Source organism: Staurois parvus, unplaced genomic scaffold, assembly GCF_062004578.1.
Source record: "Staurois parvus isolate SC_StPar_1 unplaced genomic scaffold, SC_StPar_1.0 ptg001570l, whole genome shotgun sequence".
Classification (NCBI taxonomy): Eukaryota; Metazoa; Chordata; class Amphibia; order Anura; family Ranidae; genus Staurois; species Staurois parvus.
Genome location: NW_028319366.1, coordinates 183,516 through 202,057, shown reverse-complemented (window position 1 = coordinate 202,057; position 18,542 = coordinate 183,516).

The following is an 18,542-nucleotide window of genomic DNA, read 5'->3' as shown; positions in this document are numbered from 1 at the left end:
TGGCGATGGAGACAGCAGCAATGGGAGGCCGTACAGGGACCCATGACACACTCTGGACCTGGCAGCAGCATGAGGAGGCGGTACAGGGGCCCATGACAGATTACGGGCCTGGCAGCAGCATGAGGAGTCGGTACGGGGGCCCATGGCAGATTACGGGCCTGGCAGCAGCAATGGGAGGCCCGTAATCTGCCAGCACCCTATGACAAAATGGAACCCACAGCAGTGTGAGGAGACCTGAAAGTGGCACATGGCAGAGTGTGGCGATGGAGACAGCAGCAATGGGAGGCCGTACAGGGACCCATGACACACTCTGGACCTGGCAGCAGCATGAGGAGGCGGCACAGGGGCCCATGACAGATTACGGGCCTGGCAGCAGCATGAGGAGTCGGTACGGGGGCCCATGGCAGATTACGGGCCTGGCAGCAGCAATGGGAGGCCCGTAATCTGCCAGCACCCTATGACAAAATGGAACCCACCAGCAGTGCGAGGAGACCTGAAAGTGGCACATGGCAGAGTGTGGCGATGGAGACAGCAGCAATGGGAGGCCGTACAGGGACCCATGACACACTCTGGACCTGGCAGCAGCATGAGGAGGCGGTACAGGGGCCCATGACAGATTACGGGCCTGGCAGCAGCATGAGGAGTCGGTACGGGGGCCCATGGCAGATTACGGGCCTGGCAGCAGCAATGGGAGGCCCGTAATCTGCCAGCACCCTATGACAAAATGGAACCCACCAGCAGTGTGAGGAGACCTGAAAGTGGCACATGGCAGAGTGTGGCGATGGAGACAGCAGCAATGGGAGGCCGTACAGGGACCCATGACACACTCTGGACCTGGCAGCAGCATGAGGAGGCGGTACAGGGGCCCATGGCAGAGTGGCGAAGCATAAGCAGCTTAAATTGAAGGCCATACAGAGGCCTATGTTAAAAATAATAACATGTTTGGGGCATGATTCATGGCGGATTTAGTCAGTTGTGTCAGGAACTGGTGGTTTGAAATCCAGACTAATCCACGCCTGATTCATTTTCACAAACGTGAGTCTCTCGACACTTTGGGTGGACAGTCGTGTCCTCTGCGGAGTTACAATACCTCCTGCCGCACTAAATACGCGCTCCGATGCCACGCTACTGGCCGGGCATGACAGCCTTTCAAGGGCAAATTCAGCTAGTTGGGGCCAAAGGTCAAGTTTCGTTGCCCAGTAGTCAAGGGGATTGTCTACCTCGGTTGGCAGGGTGCTGTCCAAGTAGGCCCGAGCCTGTTGTTTGAGGTCCTGCTCCAGGTCCACCTGATGCTGCTGCTGCTGCCGCTGGTTAGTAGTTTCCTCACTGCGCTGGTGAAGAAAGCTACTCATCATCGACTGCATACTGAGGCAGCCGCTGCTGGTGGAGCTGCCACTGCTCCTACCACCCCACCCCTCCCCTGCTGCCATGGCAGCGGAACGCGAGCGCACAGGACCCACAGTGTCTGAGGATGGACTTTGGCGCAGAAAGGCAGAGACCAACTGACTACATAGGTGGTTTTTATAGTACGTTATTTTGGCCTCCCTCTCAGCAGGTGTGAAAAAGGCCACCATTTTTGAACGGTAGCGAGGGTCCAACAAGGTGGACAGCCAAAAGTCATCCCTCTGTCTGATGGTTATTATTCGGCTGTCGCTACGCAAGCAACCTGGCTCCATCTCCACAGCATACTGCCACGGTGCGTCTGGGTCCTCTGTCTCCTCCTCCTCCTCCTCTACCAGATGCTCCTGCTCCTCCACTCCTGTCCGCTGAGTGGAAAAACCACCCATTTCACTCAATAATTCCTGAGCACCAATGTCCTCCTCTACCTCCTCCTCTTCTTCCTGTCCTGCCCCCACAGGGGTCATGTGGCGTTGAGATCTGTGCGCCATGTCTACCGCACCCTGACCAGCCATTGTTAACAGCATTTGTTCCAGGATGTGCAACAGAGGAATGACGTCGTTCATCCCATAGTCCTGCCGACTCACGAATAGCGTGGCCTCCTCAAAGGGCCTGAGCAAGCGGCAGGTGTCACGCATGAGCTGCCAATGGCTGACAGCTAAGTTACACAGGGGAGTACCTTTATCCGCTTGTAACATCAGGAAATCGGTGATGGCCTTTCGCTGTTCGTAAAGGCGGTCTAACATATGTAGGGTTGAATTCCACCTTGTTGCAACGTCGCAGATCAGGCGATGCTGTGAAATTCCGTTCTGCCGCTGCAGCTCAAGGAGGGTGTGCTTTGCGGTGTAGGAATGGCTGAAATGCATGCAAAGTTTACGTGACATTTTAAGGATGTCTTGCAGTGGGATGGTGGATTTTAGGAACCATCCCACTTGACAACCAGATTGAACATGTGAGCCATGCATGGCGCATGGCACAACCTTCCTTGACGCAGAGCAGACACCATGTTCTTTCCGTTGTCGGTCAACATGGTTCCGATTTTCAGTTTGCGCGGAGACAGCCATCTGTCGATTTCTCTGTTCATTACACTCAGAAGTTCCTCCCCTGTGTGACTACGTTCGCCAAGGCATACCAGGTGCAGCACAGCGTGACACCGTTGCGCCCTGCACATGTGATATGCCGGTTGGGTAATGGGACTTGGCACGGGGGTGCCGGCTGAAGACACGGCGGAAGAAGAGGTGGTAGAGGCGGACATCTTTGCTGGACCAAGGACGTGCAAACGTGGAGGCAAAAGCGGCGTGACCTGTCCAAGTTGCTGGTGCGGCTGTGCCGGCACCACGTTCACCCAGTGGGCCGTAAATGACATGTACTGTCCCTGACCGTAGTTACAGCTCCACACGTCGGCGCTGCCGTGCACTTTGGCAGAGACCGACATGCTCAACGACTGGCCCACCATCTCTTCTACATGTGAATGCAGGGCTGGCACTGCCTTTTTGGTGAAGAAATGCCGGCTTGGCACTCTCCACCGCGGCACGGCACAAGCCATCATTTCTCGGAAAGGTGCTGAGTCCACCACTTGGAAAGGGAGGGACTGCAGCACCAGCAACTTGGACAGGAGGACGTTCAGCTTCTGCAGCGTCGGGTGCGTGCTCGCAAACTGTTGTCTCTTGGAAACGGATTCCAAGAAAGACTGCTGACGGAATCCGTGAAGAGGAGTAGCAGGAGAAGGAGCATCTGAACGAGTGGAAGATGCCAACGAGCGACAACTCCCCTCAGCAGAGGTGTTGGAGCCTTGACTGGCTGATAGAGGGCGATTGACGTCGGGTGACGGAGCAAGTAACGGAGCGGGTGATGGAGCGGGGGCTGGGGCAGGCAGAACTGCCGTATCTTTATCACGGTTTTCCCAGGCCACCGAATGGCGACGCTGCATATGCTGACGCAACGCTGTAGTCCCAACATGGGCCCCCTGGCCACGCTTGACTTTCTGGCCACATAGTCGACATACGGCTACGTTTACTTCCTCGGGCGGCTTGACGAAAAATTGCCACACCGCCGAGTAGGAAACTTTGCCCCCGCTACTCCTCACTGGCTGACTGCTACTTCCTCCGTGCACACCGGCACCACTACTGGCCGTGGTGGTAGGCTGCAGTGCTGGTGCTCTACTCCGTGGCCGTTTGCCTCCACTGACACTGCTGTGACCCTGCTGCCTCCTGGGCAACCCACCGACTGTTTTGCTCGCTGCCAAGCTGGCACCCTCTTCTCCTGATGATGCGGAAGCAATAGCCTGATGACGACGAGGCTGCCAAGTGCGATCAGCCTCATCATCATCAATTAGGGTCTCCGCCTCACTACTAGCCCCCTCGGCTGCGTGTGGGTCAGGAGACAGACCTGTCTCTAGACCGGCTACCGAGCCACTCTCCTCGCCAGTACTTCTTCTCCTGGCTGCTGAAGAGGCGGATGTCTCCCCCCGTTCCTGACCGCCCTCTGTTAGCTCTTCCTCACTGTACAGTGGGGCTGAGCCCACAGCATGCGATACTTCGCTTGGTGAGGGAACACCAAAGGACAGGAGCAGGTAGAGGACACGTGATTTCAGTGGGCTTGCTCCCGGGCCATGCCAACTAACGGTTGTGTCTGACGTACCCACCGACCGTTGGCTGTAGGTATCAGAGGTGACCTGGGAAGAGGAAGACGACCGAGCCAACCAATCGATGACGGCAGGGTTGTCGGTGGAGACACGACCGCTGGATGACACCGGGAGCACTGGCCTCTGGCTGCGACTAGTGCTGCCTCGACCCCTTCCTCTGCTGCCACGTCTGCTCGCTCCTGAAACATTGCCTCCTCTGCCACTCCTCTGCGTGTTGTCTGACATACTCTTTAATTCAACGATTCTGTGTCCCTGAGTAACGATTCTGTGTCCCTGAGTAACGATTCTGTGTCCCTGAGTAACGATTCTGTGTCCCTCAGTAACGATTCTGTGTCCCTCAGTAACAATTCTGTGTCCCTGAGTAACAATTCTGTGTCCCTGAGTAACGATTCTGTGTCCCTGAGTAACGATTCTGTGTCCCTCAGTAACAATTCTGTGTCCCTGAGTAACAATTCTGTGTTCCTGAGTAACAATTCTGTGTCCCCGAGTAACAATTCTGTGTCCCTGAGTAACGATTCTGTGTCCCTCAGTAACGATTCTGTGTCCCTGAGTAACGATTCTGTGTCCCTGAGTAACAATTCTGTGTCTGTCCCTGAGTAACAATTCTGTGTCCCTGAGTAACAATTCTGTGTCCCTCAGTAACGATTCTGTTTCCCTCAGTAACGATTCTGTGTCCCTGAGTAACAATTCTGTGTCCCTCAGTAACGATTCTGTGTCCCTGTGTAACAATTCTGTGTCCCTGAGTAACAATTCTGTGTCCCTGAGTAACAATTCTGTGTCTGTCCCTGAGTAACAATTCTGTGTCCCTGAGTAACAATTCTGTGTCCCTGAGTAACGATTCTGTGTCCCTCAGTAACGATTCTGTGTCCCTGAGTAACAATTCTGTGTCTGTCCCTGAGAAACAATTCTGTGTCCCTGAGTAACAATTCTGTGTCCCTGAGTAACAATTCTGTGTCCCTCAGTAACGATTCTGTGTCCCTCAGTAACGATTCGGTGTCCTTGAGTAACAATTCTGTGTCCCTGAGCAACAATTCTGTGTCTGTCCCTGAGTAACAATTCTGTGTCCCTGAGTAACAATTCTGTGTCCCTCAGTAACGATTCTGTGTCCCTGAGTAACGATTCTGTGTCCCTGAGTAACAATTCTGTGTCCCTGAGTAACGATTCTGTGTCCCTGAGTAACGATTCTGTGTCCCTGAGTAACAATTCTGTGTCCCTGAGTAACAATTCTGTGTCTGTCCCTGAGTAACAATTCTGTGTCCCTGAGTAACAATTCTGTGTCCCTGAGTAACGATTCTGTGTCCCTCAGTAACGATTCTGTGTCCCTCAGTAACGATTCTGTTTCCCTGAGTAACAATTCTGTGTCCCTGAGTAACAATTCTGTGTCCCTGAGTAACAATTCTGTGTCCCTCAGTAACGATTCTGTGTCCCTCAGTAACGATTCTGTGTCCCTGAGTAACGATTCTGTGTCCCTCAGTAACGATTCTGTGTCCCTCAGTAACAATTCTGTGTCCCTGAGTAACAATTCTGTGTCCCTGAGTAACGATTCTGTGTCCCTGAGTAACGATTCTGTGTCCCTCAGTAACAATTCTGTGTCCCTGAGTAACAATTCTGTGTCCCCGAGTAACAATTCTGTGTCCCTGAGTAACGATTCTGTGTCCCTCAGTAACGATTCTGTGTCCCTGAGTAACGATTCTGTGTCCCTGAGTAACAATTCTGTGTCTGTCCCTGAGTAACAATTCTGTGTCCCTGAGTAACGATTCTGTGTCCCTCAGTAACGATTCTGTGTCCCTGAGTAACAATTCTGTGTCCCTGAGTAACAATTCTGTGTCCCTCAGTAACGATTCTGTGTCCCTGAGTAACAATTCTGTGTCCCTGAGTAACAATTCTGTGTCCCTGAGTAACAATTCTGTGTCTGTCCCCGAGTAACAATTCTGTGTCCCTGAGTAACGATTCTGTGTCCCTCAGTAACGATTCTGTGTCCCTGAGTAACAATTCTGTGTCCCTGAGTAACAATTCTGTGTCTGTCCCTGAGTAACAATTCTGTGTCCCTGAGTAACAATTCTGTGTCCCTGAGTAACAATTCTGTGTCCCTCAGTAACGATTCTGTGTCCCTCAGTAACGATTCTGTGTCCTTGAGTAACAATTCTGTGTCCCTGAGCAACAATTCTGTGTCTGTCCCTGAGTAACAATTCTGTGTCCCTGAGTAACAATTCTGTGTCCCTGAGTAACAATTCTGTGTCCCTCAGTAACGATTCTGTGTCCCTGAGTAACGATTCTGTGTCCCTGAGTAACGATTCTGTGTCCCTGAGTAACGATTCTGTGTCCCTGAGTAACAATTCTGTGTCTGTCCCTGAGTAACAATTCTGTGTCCCTGAGTAACAATTCTGTGTCCCTGAGTAACGATTCTGTGTCCCTCAGTAACGATTCTGTGTCCCTCAGTAACGATTCTGTTTCCCTGAGTAACAATTCTGTGTCCCTGAGTAACAATTCTGTGTCCCTGAGTAACAATTCTGTGTCCCTCAGTAACGATTCTGTGTCCCTCAGTAACGATTCTGTGTCCCTGAGTAACAATTCTGTGTCCCTGAGTAACAATTCTGTGTCCCTGAGTAACAATTCTGTGTCTGTCCCTGAGTAACAATTCTGTGTCCCTGAGTAACGATTCTGTGTCCCTGAGTAACGATTCTGTGTCCCTCAGTAACAATTCTGTGTCCCTGAGTAACAATTCTGTGTCCCTCAGTAACAATTCTGTGTCCCTCAGTAACGATTCTGTGTCCCTCAGTAACAATTCTGTGTCCCTCAGTAAAAATTCTGTGTCCCTGAGTAACAATTCTGTGTCTGTCCCTGAGTAACGATTCTGTGTCCCTGAGTAACGATTCTGTGTCCCTGAGTAACGATTCTGTGTCCCTGAGTAACAATTCTGTGTCCCTGAGTAACAATTCTGTGTCTGTCCCTGAGTAACAATTCTGTGTCACTGAGTAACAATTCTGTGTCCCTGAGTAACGATTCTGTGTCCCTCAGTAACGATTCTGTGTCCCTCAGTAACAATTCTGTGTCCCTGAGTAAAAATTCTGTGTCCCTGAGTAACAATTCTGTGTCTGTCCCTGAGTAACAATTCTGTGTCCCTGAGTAACGATTCTGTGTCCCTAAGTAACGATTCTGTGTCCCTGAGTAACGATTCTGTGGCCCTAAAGTCTCTCTGGCCCTAACTCTGTCCTTAATACAGACAGGTCTGTCTCTCTTGAATGACCGGAGGCTAATGGAGAATTGAAAGATGGCCGCAATTTATAGCTCCACCATTACACAGTGCTGGCTGGCTGGCTGCTGATTGGCTAATGCGATCACATGTCATGAATGAATGCATTATGGGTCAGCGCGCCTTGTCTGCACGCCTTCCCAGAGATCCCCGCTCCGTCGCCACACATGTCGCCGCCATTTTTGGGAAAATTCGATTCGTGTATCCGAAGTTTGCTAATTTTCGGATTCGGCGCGAATCGAATTTTTCCTGATCTTCGAAACGAATTCCACTTCGCCATGTTCGATTCGCTCATCTCTAGTTACTATAGCTCTAACCCTAACACTAATGGCAGCTCTGATACTAATGACGGCTCTTACCCTAACACTAATGATAGCTTTAACCCTACTGATGGTTCCAAAAAGAACCCTAATGATAGTTCTAACCCTAACACTAATGACAGCTCTAACACTAACCCTAGTGATCACTATAACCCTAACCAGAATGATAGCTGTAATGCTTGTGATTGCTCTAACACCAACCATAATGACAGCACAAACCCTAATCATAGCTTTAACCCTAAGTCTAATGATGGGTTTAATCTTAACCCTAATGATAGTTCTAACCCTAATGATAGCCCCAACCCTAACCCCATCAATAGCTCTAACCCTAAAGATAGCCCCAACCCTAACCCCATCAATAGCTCTAACCCTAAAGATAGCCCCAACCCTAACCCCATCAATAGCTCTAACCCTAAAGATAGCCCCAACCCTAACCCCATCAATAGCTCTAACCCTAAAGATAGCCCCAACCCTAACCCCATCAATAGCTCTAACCCTAAAGATAGCCCCAACCCTAACTCCATCAATAGCTCTAACCCTAAAGATAGCCCCAACCCTAACTCCATCAATAGCTCCAACACTAACTCAAGCGATAGCTCCAACCTTAACCCTAATGATAGCTCTAACACTAACAGTAACCATTGGGGTTAGAGCTATCCTTGGGATTCATGTCGGCACTATCATTAGGGCCTAGCTCAAACCCTAACCCTAGTGATAGCTCCAACATTAACCATACTGCCAACCCTAAACCTGTTCAATGCTAACCCTAACCGTATTGATAGACCTAACACTAATGCTAACCTTAACCCTTTGTTTCTCAACAAAATCATATGAGTGTGATGTTGAAGGGGAAGCCCCGGATCAGAAGGCTGCTGACAGTTAAGGACCCTGCATTGTCTGTGTAGTTTCTGTGCATCTGTCTCAACGAATTTCCATCAGCTGTGATTGGGCTGAACTTTTTAAAATCCCACAAATCTCTGTAATTCCAGATTTCTGAACCGGAAGCTGAAACAGCTCCAAAATGTGTATTACAGAGCAGCAAATGATGCACAGAGTTGTTTGCGGGGCTCCTGCCAGCCCTGCCTGATGAGATGATGGGGCCAGAAAACCAAGTCCCTTAATTTAAAGAGACACTAAGATAGAAGGGTAGGACCTGGTGGCACTGGCAGTCACCTAAGGGTGCTCATAGAACAGGAGAAGCAGATATAAGACAGGGAAGGGAAAATGTCACCAACACACCGAGGATCACCAATATGGGTCCAAAAGTTTTAATGAATGATCACATAGTTACAGCAAGGCAACGTATCAAGACCCCTTCATCATTCATGTTACTTCATGCCGGATGAAGGGGTCTTGCGAGACTCCGAAACGTTGCCTTGCTGTAACTATGTGATCGTTCAGTAAAATTTTTGGACCCATATTGGTAATCCTCGGTGTGCTGGTGACATTCTTCCTTGCTGATTCTGTTCGGTTCCATCCGATGGTTGCTGCAGCACCCACTTATACACTCAGCCATTTTTAATGCAGGAACGTGTGTGTTTGGATTGTACACTAGCAGATAAAAGACAGACACAGCTTTTGGAGCAACCTTTGGTTCCTTTTACCCAGAAGCCTTTTGGAAATCTGAGATACCAAATAACAACACTAAAACTTATTTCCATCCAAAATAACTCTGGGATGTGGGGATGGGGGGGGGGGGGGTTGATGGTTGTTAGGATGCAAGACTATTAGCTTAGATGGCCAGGAGGTTTAAATCCAACCCAACACTGCCTATCACTTTTTGCAGATTGACAGCAGAGCAGAGACAGAGGAAATCCTTTCCGCCTCCACTATCACCTCTGGAAGCCCCATGGTGATCTCTGATAAGAAGGAGGAAGACCCAGGGGGTGCAATCCTCCCCCTCCCTGCTCTATACTTTCCAACCCCATCTTTGTAGTAGACCTCCTTCCTCTCCCATGTGTAGCCTGGCATCAAGTTTATAGTGGGCATAGACATGAGTCTTTTTGTTCATTCTAGTGGAAGTCTAAGGCCCCTAAGGGGGTAGTGCTACAAATAAAACAGACTTACTGGACAGATCATAAGGTGGAAATAGAAGAAAGAAAGCCTAAGAAATAAAAGTAATACAGCCATCACATCTAGGAACCTGTAATCTGCAGTATAAAGAATGTTTGCTGTAAACAGCCCAAGAAGTCCAGTGCTGCCTTCCTACAACCCAAAATCTTCACCATTGTTCTTGTGCCGCCATCTTGGATTTGGGAGCCAGCTGTGGCCTACTGCACATGCATGAGATGTGTCATCTAGGGGAGATGGTCTTGAAGGCATCTGGGATGCGTGACATTATACCAGGATGCTGCGGGCAGTAGTGGGCTTGTTAACGGACCCAGGCTATGTCATTCACAGAAAGGAAGAAGGGTTAGGTACCTACTGAAAAGGATGTTTGCTACAACCCCCCCGCGAAAAAAAAAAAAATATTTTCAAATGTTCAAAAAGGGAGGGGAGTGTTAGGGTTCAGTCATTTCTGAAATGTGAGTGAAAGTCCACTTTAAATATTGGTATTCATAACAAGAAAACTATAAGACGACTGCCAACACATTTTGGGGTTTCAAAATCTTCCCACTTCTTCAGGGCTACAAAGCAGATACAGAAATACTTACGAAAATTTAAATTCTTACATTTCTAACCCTGTATTATCAATTGGGAATTTGCATGTTCTCCCTGTGTTCGCGTGGGTTTCCTCCGGGTACTCCAGTTTCCTCCCACACTCCAAAGACATGCTGGTAGGTTAATTGACTACTGTCTAAAAATTGTCCTAGTTTCATCCCTGGCCATGTGGGATCTCCTGCATGGTGGGGGTTGGGGAAAGACCTGGCAACCTACCCTGTAAAATAATTGCTAAGAGAATTCATGGAAAAAGTCCCTTACGAGTGACGGTCCATGCAATCGCCAAGGGTCAGATACAACTGAATGGATAGATAGATAATCAATTGACTAATATTGGAATTTATATATTTTTAACAACTATTTCTGTATTTGTGAGCCCTCCAAACTCATTGCTTGTGCTAACACCAATAATAAAAGACTTTATTGGGTTTTTATTTCTGTCTCTATCTCAATGAGGTTCATTCCCTTTATTCGTCCTGCCCCAGGTCTGCCACCAGGACTGAAAGCGATGGGAAAATCTAACATTTTAAGCTGTCCCCAGAGCAGAAATCCGGGATAAATCTTCTATTGGGAACACATTGTCCCATTGACAACTAACTTCCTGTTGTGTCTATAGGACAGGAAGTGAAAGTAGATGTTCCCAATGGGACAAGAGTTCTGACAGAGTTTTAACCTTTTCCTGCTCTTTTAATAATCCTGTTTAAGTAATCTGCGTTTATCTTTGATACGACTGAAATTGACTGAAATTGTGAAGTGTATTAATGTGATATTTACTGGTTGGAGGCATCTGCTGAGATTGTTTTGGCAAGATTGACATGGTGAGCGCATTTCAGGCCAATGTCCACCTTAGAATTTCAAAGAAGTGTAGGAGTGCTGGACCCAGGGGCGGACTGATCATTTGGAAACTTGGGCACTGCCTGAGGGCCCGGGGTCAGTAGGGGGCCCCATGAGATGCCCCTGATATTTTTTTAAAAAGCTTTTTTGAGTATGGGCAAGGACACAGGGGCCCCATGATCCCCTATTGCCCGGGGGCCCCATGAGTTGTCAGTCCGCCCCTGGCTGGACCCAAGGTAGTGTCACCTTTGATCTGTAGTTCTAGTCACTTCAATACCAAGCGCTTATACCCCCTTCCTGTCCAGGCCAATCTTTTTAGCTTTCAGCGCTGTCGCACTTTGAATGACAATTGCGTGGTCATGCAACACTGTACCCATATGACATTTTTATAATTTTTTTATACAAATAGAGCTTTCTTTTGGTGGTATTTAATCACCACTGAGTTTTTATTTTTTTTGCTAAATAAAACAAAAAACATCTGAAGCGTTTGAAAAACAAATGCACTTTTCTTTGTTTCTGTTGTAAAATTTTGAAAATAAATAACATTTCTTCATAAATTTAGATCAAAATGTATTCTGCTACATTTCTTTGGTGAAAATAATAATAATAATTGCATGTGTATTTTTTTTCAAATGTTTCAATTGTTTTTTTTATTTTTTATTAATTTTTTTTTTTACTATTTTATTTTTCAGCACATAGTAACATTGAACTACTCTTGGCATGTGATCAGGATTTTTTTTTTTAACACATTATGATTGCTAATACTGACGTATTTCATTGATATTTGCAATCATTGTTACTGAATGAAACTGATTAATTCTGTCTTTTGTTGTGATTAGCTGTGATTTGGCAAAGCTGATCACATGATACAGACAGGGGCGGACTGACCATCCAGGCACTCAGGCACTGCCCGGGGGCCCGGGGCCAGTAGGGGGCCCCATAAGATGCCGCGGGTACCTTTCCTAGGCTTTTTTGGGTATGGTTTGAGAGTGGGAGAGGATACAGGGGCCCCATGATCCCCTTTTGCCCGGGGGCCCCATGAGTTGTCAGTCCGCCCCTGGATACAGATGGGCTGTGATTGGCCCTGTCTGTATCATGTGACTGCCTTGACCAGTCACAGCTAACAACTTAATTGTATACAATGGATAGCATGAGAGGAAGCCATCCATTGTATACAATCATCATGTGATCTGCTGTGATTGGTCACAGCGGTCACATCACACTGGCAATGGGCCAATGGGCAATGGGCCAGCCGGTGACAGATCGCGGCCGCATGAGAGGCTCGTTTTGACAGGATGTCATATGACACCCAGTCACAATGGCAAGTATCCCACCTTGCCATCAATCTGCTATAGGCCGGGCGGGAAGGTGCTATGGAGGAAATTCTCTGTTAAGCAGGGGAACCTACAGGGTCTTCTAAAACATAAGGTAACCTGTAAAGTGTGAAAAGATGAGAGCATCACAAATTAATGTCAGTTCAGAACATTTTTATTATTCTTGATAAAAAGTCAAACAATAAGGCCAAAGCGTTTCAGGGGCTCAGATCTCCCCCTTCATCAGGGCTTGGAATAACCTGTGTTGCCTTGCATTTGTGTGTCCAGTCTAAGTTAGTTTTTCAGCCAGCGTCCAAGCCTTGATGTAGGTAGAGTTCTGAGCCCTCAAACTGTGTTTTGCATTATCTTTTAATTTTTTTGTGAAGAATAATCAAAATTTACTGGACTGGCACTACTTTGTGATGCTCTCATCTTTTCACACTTTACAATTTATCTTACATTTTAGAAGACCCCGTGGGATCCCCTGCTTAACAGAGAATTTCTTTCCTTGAACTGGAGATCAAAGGTGACACTACCTTGGGTCCATTACTCCTACACTTCCATTGCAGTACCAAGGTGGACATTGACCCAAAATGCACTCAAATGTCACTATGTCAATCTTGCCAAAACAATCGCAGCAGATGACTTCAACTATCAAAACTCATAGTAAATAAGGAATTGATATGCTTCGCAATTTCAAGTTGGTCATGGTCATAACAAAGATAAACTCTGATTATTCAAACAGGATTATTAAAAGAGAAGGAAAAGCCTAAACCTCTGTCAGGCTCCCGTGTCCCATTGGGAACATTTCCCTTCACTTCCTGTCCTGTCCTCGTGGTGTTCTCATTTTTTCATACTTTGCTTAATGTCCACCTTAGAGCAGAGGTAGAGGAGATACAGAGGGCAGAGCTGTGAGATGGTCAATCAGGTCAAATACTACTCATGTTTCCTCAAAGAAACCTCTTTTAGGCTGGCCATATTGTTTCAGGTTCAGGGGCGGACTGACCATTTGGAAATTAGGGCAGTGCCCGAGGGCCTGGGGTCAGTAGGGGGCCCCATGAGATGCCCCTGATACCTTTTTCATAGGCTTTTTTGAGTTTGTGCAAGGACACAGGGGCCCCATGATCCCCTATTGCCCAGGGACCCCATGAGTTGTCAGTCCGCCCCTGTTCAGGTTAATGGCTCACAAAGAAACCATGGATGGCCAAGTAAATAGAATTTCAGCAACTACGTTGTTGAAACCTCTGCTTAAACAAGAAATCCAGGTATGGATATTTTATGTATAGTTATATTGATCCAGCTTGGACCAATGTAATTATGTATTTTCCATATCTGGCTGATGTCCCTGTAAGCTGGAAATCACTGTAGTAGGCACTGCTACTATACAGCTACTACAGTGGTGTCCTGTGCTAAGAGGCTGCTCTGCTGCATTCTGAACACAGGAGGTCAGCCATGCAGCACAGGCGCCATTCAGGGAACACTTTGCAAGATCTTTATTGTTCATTCAAATTGCCTTGTCTGAAGTTATTAAAGGGGTGCCTGCATGGCGTATCAAAGAACAGGGCTTACAACAGGGAACTGGAGAGGTTAGAGAAGATACAGTACAGCCCACAGAAAGGCTGTCCTAAGGAGGCTATATTGCCATTGCTAATGACTACCATAATCATTTCATATGCCTTAGCAGCCAACCAGCCAGGAAATGGGTGACATGAATACTCTGGTAGGGAAGGAATGTTATGCTTGGCCCCTTCACCAGCGACCAGTTCCCCGCATACTAGAACTGATCTCAAGTCACAAAGTACCTAGGGATGTAGCCTGGAGTCACAGAGGGAGATGTAGTGGGACCCCATGAGGAGAACAAGCATGGAGCCATGGAGTAGTATAATTCCTGTATCCAATAGCAACATTCTAATCATTGTAACTGGGAGTAAGGTGACAGGACTGCTGAGTTGGTGGAGACTGGTACATGCTCCACGATACTGGCTCCGAAATGCTGCACACCTGGGGAGAGGTGATCTCCAAGAGATGTTGTGTTCATAGTGACGTAGCATCGACAGTATAGGAAGTATGGCCACTTACAAAAGTGTTAACTGTGCACGTTGTCCTGCTCTCTTCTAATTCTGGAGTGCCGCCTTAATGCTGACTTCACATCCCTACTAGGGTGAGTTAATCCCCCCCTCATCGGGGCCAAGTGGTTGACCTCCTATGTTCCCAATACATCAGGATGGCTGCTTAGCACGGGACCTGAAAGTAAGTGGAGATCACTGGAGTAGTGGTGTAGTAGTGTTGTCTACTTCAGTGATTTCCACCTTCCAGGGGTATCAACCAGATATGACATATACAGTACATAGTTGTATTGGTCCAAGCTGGAACAATGTAACTATGTCGAAATTATCCATACCTGGATATCCTCTTTAAAATGAAAAAAAAAGTTGATTTTTTTTGGCTGTTGATGTCAGCAGATTAAGCCAGCGGCGTCCCTCTCACCATCCTGTGAACCCATGCCAGACATCCAGAAAAACATTGCTCCTCGTTAATTGGGGTCCCGCTCAGGAAATTTGGATTATGTGTTGTGAGGGGTGAACTGAGCTCTAGATATTTGTTTTCACTTTTTATTTTATCAGTTTCCTCCAACCTTGTTTGGATCCAGCGATTGCCCCCCTCCTGTCCACCTGCCGCTCGCCAGAGATGGGAATCAGCTTGTACAGGATGCGCCAAGTCACTTTCTAAACTTCCTACCCAGCCAGGTTTTATTTCAACCGTCTGGTTAGTTTTTGTCCTGGGGGAAAGAAAAAAGGGTACGGGGACCCCCCCTGGGGACATGAAGGGCTATAAAACTTCATAAAATAATAACAACAAGGCAATAAATTGTCCGCTTTGATACAAGGTGATTCCAATGACACGTTTCCAGCTGCGGGAATAGAAGAACACAGAGGACTCCACTGTAGGAATTGCAGTTTGGTACACGAGAGAGTGCAAACAGACATTGTTGCAGAAACTGAAAATGATAACATTGTAGTAGTAGAAGAAAATGTACAAAGGAAAATCATTTACAACTCTTTCTTTTTCTTCTTCTGTATCAGGCTGGGGAGGGAAGATGCCATCGTGTTCTTTGAACTTAGGGACTATTCATAAAGGATTTACAGTGCTGGACACTCGTCCATCTTTATTTCACAGCATTCAGCTATCATTTTTAGAGATGAGCTTAGGGTCAGCTGCTTGCTGGGTCCAAACCCAAATTTGGCGAATTATGGAAGGCAGCTGTTAGTGCTGGGCCATTTGTTCAATGGGAGGTGGATTTTCCCGCCCTGCAGCTTTACGTTTTTGCAACATCACTGACCTAAAATGGCCATAATAGATCAATGATGTCATGTGAATCCACACCTCTTTATATACATTAAGCTGATGAGTGCGGAATCCCACGCATGCAGTTAATTGGCCTGGCACAATGACAGCTGCCTTCCATAATTGGTCAACCCACGTTCACACCGAACCAAGGCTCATCCCTGGTCATTTACACCCAATGTGTAATGTGGAGGCTGATGGGTCAATCTTGTTTGTATTTGGAATCTCTTTATCATGTTGAATGCTGATGGGAAAATCCTTTTTATAAGGATAGGCTCTTAGGGCAAATCCTCCATATCAGTGGTCTCCAAACTGCGGCCCGTGGGCCAAATGCTGCCTTTTGCTTGTCTCTATCTGGCCCTCGGAGTACTATTCCTCCCACTGATACCAATAAATAAAGACACCATTTCTTCCACAGAAACCAACTATGGGGCATTTTTCCTTCCACTAACACCAATGATGGGGAATAATTCCTCCCACTGATATAAACAATTAGGTACTATTCCTCCAATTAATACCAAGGATGGGGCACTATTCCTTCCTTTTATACCAATGATGGGGCACTATTCCGTCCCTTGATACCAATGATGGGGCACTATTCCTTCCCTTTATACCAATGATGGGGTACTATTCCTTCCCTTGATACCAATGATGGGGCACTATTCCTTCCCTTGATACCAATGATGGGGCACTATTCCTTCCTTTTATACCAATGATGGGGTACTATTCCTTCCCTTGATACCAATGATAGGGCACTATTCCTTCCCTTCATACCAATGATGGGGCACTATTGCTTCCCTTGATACCAATGATGGGGCACTATTCCTTCCCTTCATACCAATGATGGGGCACTATTCATCCCCCTGACACCAATGTTGGTGCACTATTCCTCCCCCTTACACCAATGATGCAGCACTATTCCTCTCACTGATACCAATGATGGGGCACTATTCCTCCCCCTGACACCAATGATGGGGCACTATTCCTCCCCCTGACACCAATGATGGGGCAGTATTCCTCCCACTAATACCAATGATGCAGCACTTTTCCTCCCAATATTACCAATGATGGGGCACTATTCCTCCCATTAATACCAATGATGGATCTATATTCCTCCCACTAATACCAATGATGGGGCAATATTCATCCACCTGACACCAATGATGGGGCACTATTCCTCCCACTGATACCAATGATGGGGCACTATTCCTCCCACTGATACCAATGATGGGGCACTATTCCTCCCACTAATACCAATGATGGGGCACTATTCCTCCCACTGATACCAATGATGGGGCACTATTCCTCCCACTGATACCAATGATGGGGCACTATTCCTTCCACTGATACCAATGATGGGGCACTATTCCTCCCACTGATACCAATGATGGGGCAGTATTCCTCCTTACACTGACTACAAGCACTATGTCATTTTTTTTTTACTCCTGATGCAGGGACATTTTCTACTCTCACTGGCCTCTCCAGCCCTCTTAAAGTGTGAAGGACAGTAAACTGTTTGTTTAGAAAGTTTGGAGACCCCTGCTCTATATAATGATAAGCGCATAGGGTGAATCCTCTTTATATTGATAGGCTCATAAGGTGAATCCTCTTTTTAATGAATTGCACATGGGGTGAATCCTCTTTGAATTTGATTGGCCCATAGGGTGAATCCTCTTTATAATGATAGGCTCATAGGGCGAACCCTCCCTTTGAGGACCAAGGGATGTATTTGACCCATGTTTGTAATTGCATGTATCATCTGATTAAGAACTTAAAACTCTTTTTTTTTTTGGTTTGAGTCAAAATATTAGTTCTCATCAACAAACAACAAATGGATCTAGCTTTTTGCCAATTATTTCATGAAATGGCTTAGTTACAGCAACTGAAGTGTACGAACTTTAAAAACAAAAAAATTTATTCTTTTGGCGTTCCAAAACCTTACAGTCCTCAAAGGGTTAATGATAGGCCCATAGGGTGAATCCTCTTTATAATGATAGGCTCATAGGGCGAACCCTCCATTTAATGATAGGTGCATAGGATGAATCCTCTTTACATTGGTAAGTGCATAGGATGAATCCTCTTTACATTGGTAAGTGCATAGGATGAATCCTCTTTTTAATGATAGTATTCCCTGTTCACTCCTCCCCCAGCAGCTACATAAAAGGTTGTGTAGGGAGGTGAGGGGAGGGGTGAAGGAGCTGGGCCATCACCTGGGGCACCCAGACACTCCCAGAAGAGGAGATGGCTATGACATTCAAGGAGGGAGGGGGCTGTGCTAGAGAACTGACTCATCTGCAGTAGTCAGCGTTTATAGCAAAGTCAAAGGTGCACTGCAAGTGAATAAAAAAATAATTTATGGAAAGGAAAAATGCTGCAAGCAAGCTTTTCATTTACTGAATGCTTATGTGTTTTATTTTTATTTGATGACAGGTCCTCTTTACAGTCATTCAGAGGGATTTCTCAAAATGCTGCCGGATCACTGTGTGTCCAGGGATGTTTCTTACCTTGCGTTCACTGTGGGGGTTTATTTACTAAAGCTGGAGAGTGCAAAATCTGGTGCAGCTCTGCAAAGGACCAATCGGCTTCCAGGTTTTATTGCCAAAGCTTAACTGAACAAGCTGAAGTTAGAAGCTGATTGGCTGCCATGTACAGCTACACCAGGTTCTGAGTGTACCAGCTTAAGGGTTCATGTACACTGCAGCTGCTAAACTGACATTCAGGAGCTGTTCAGCGTTTTTTTTTCAGCAGCCCCTGAACTCTCCCCAATGTTCTCC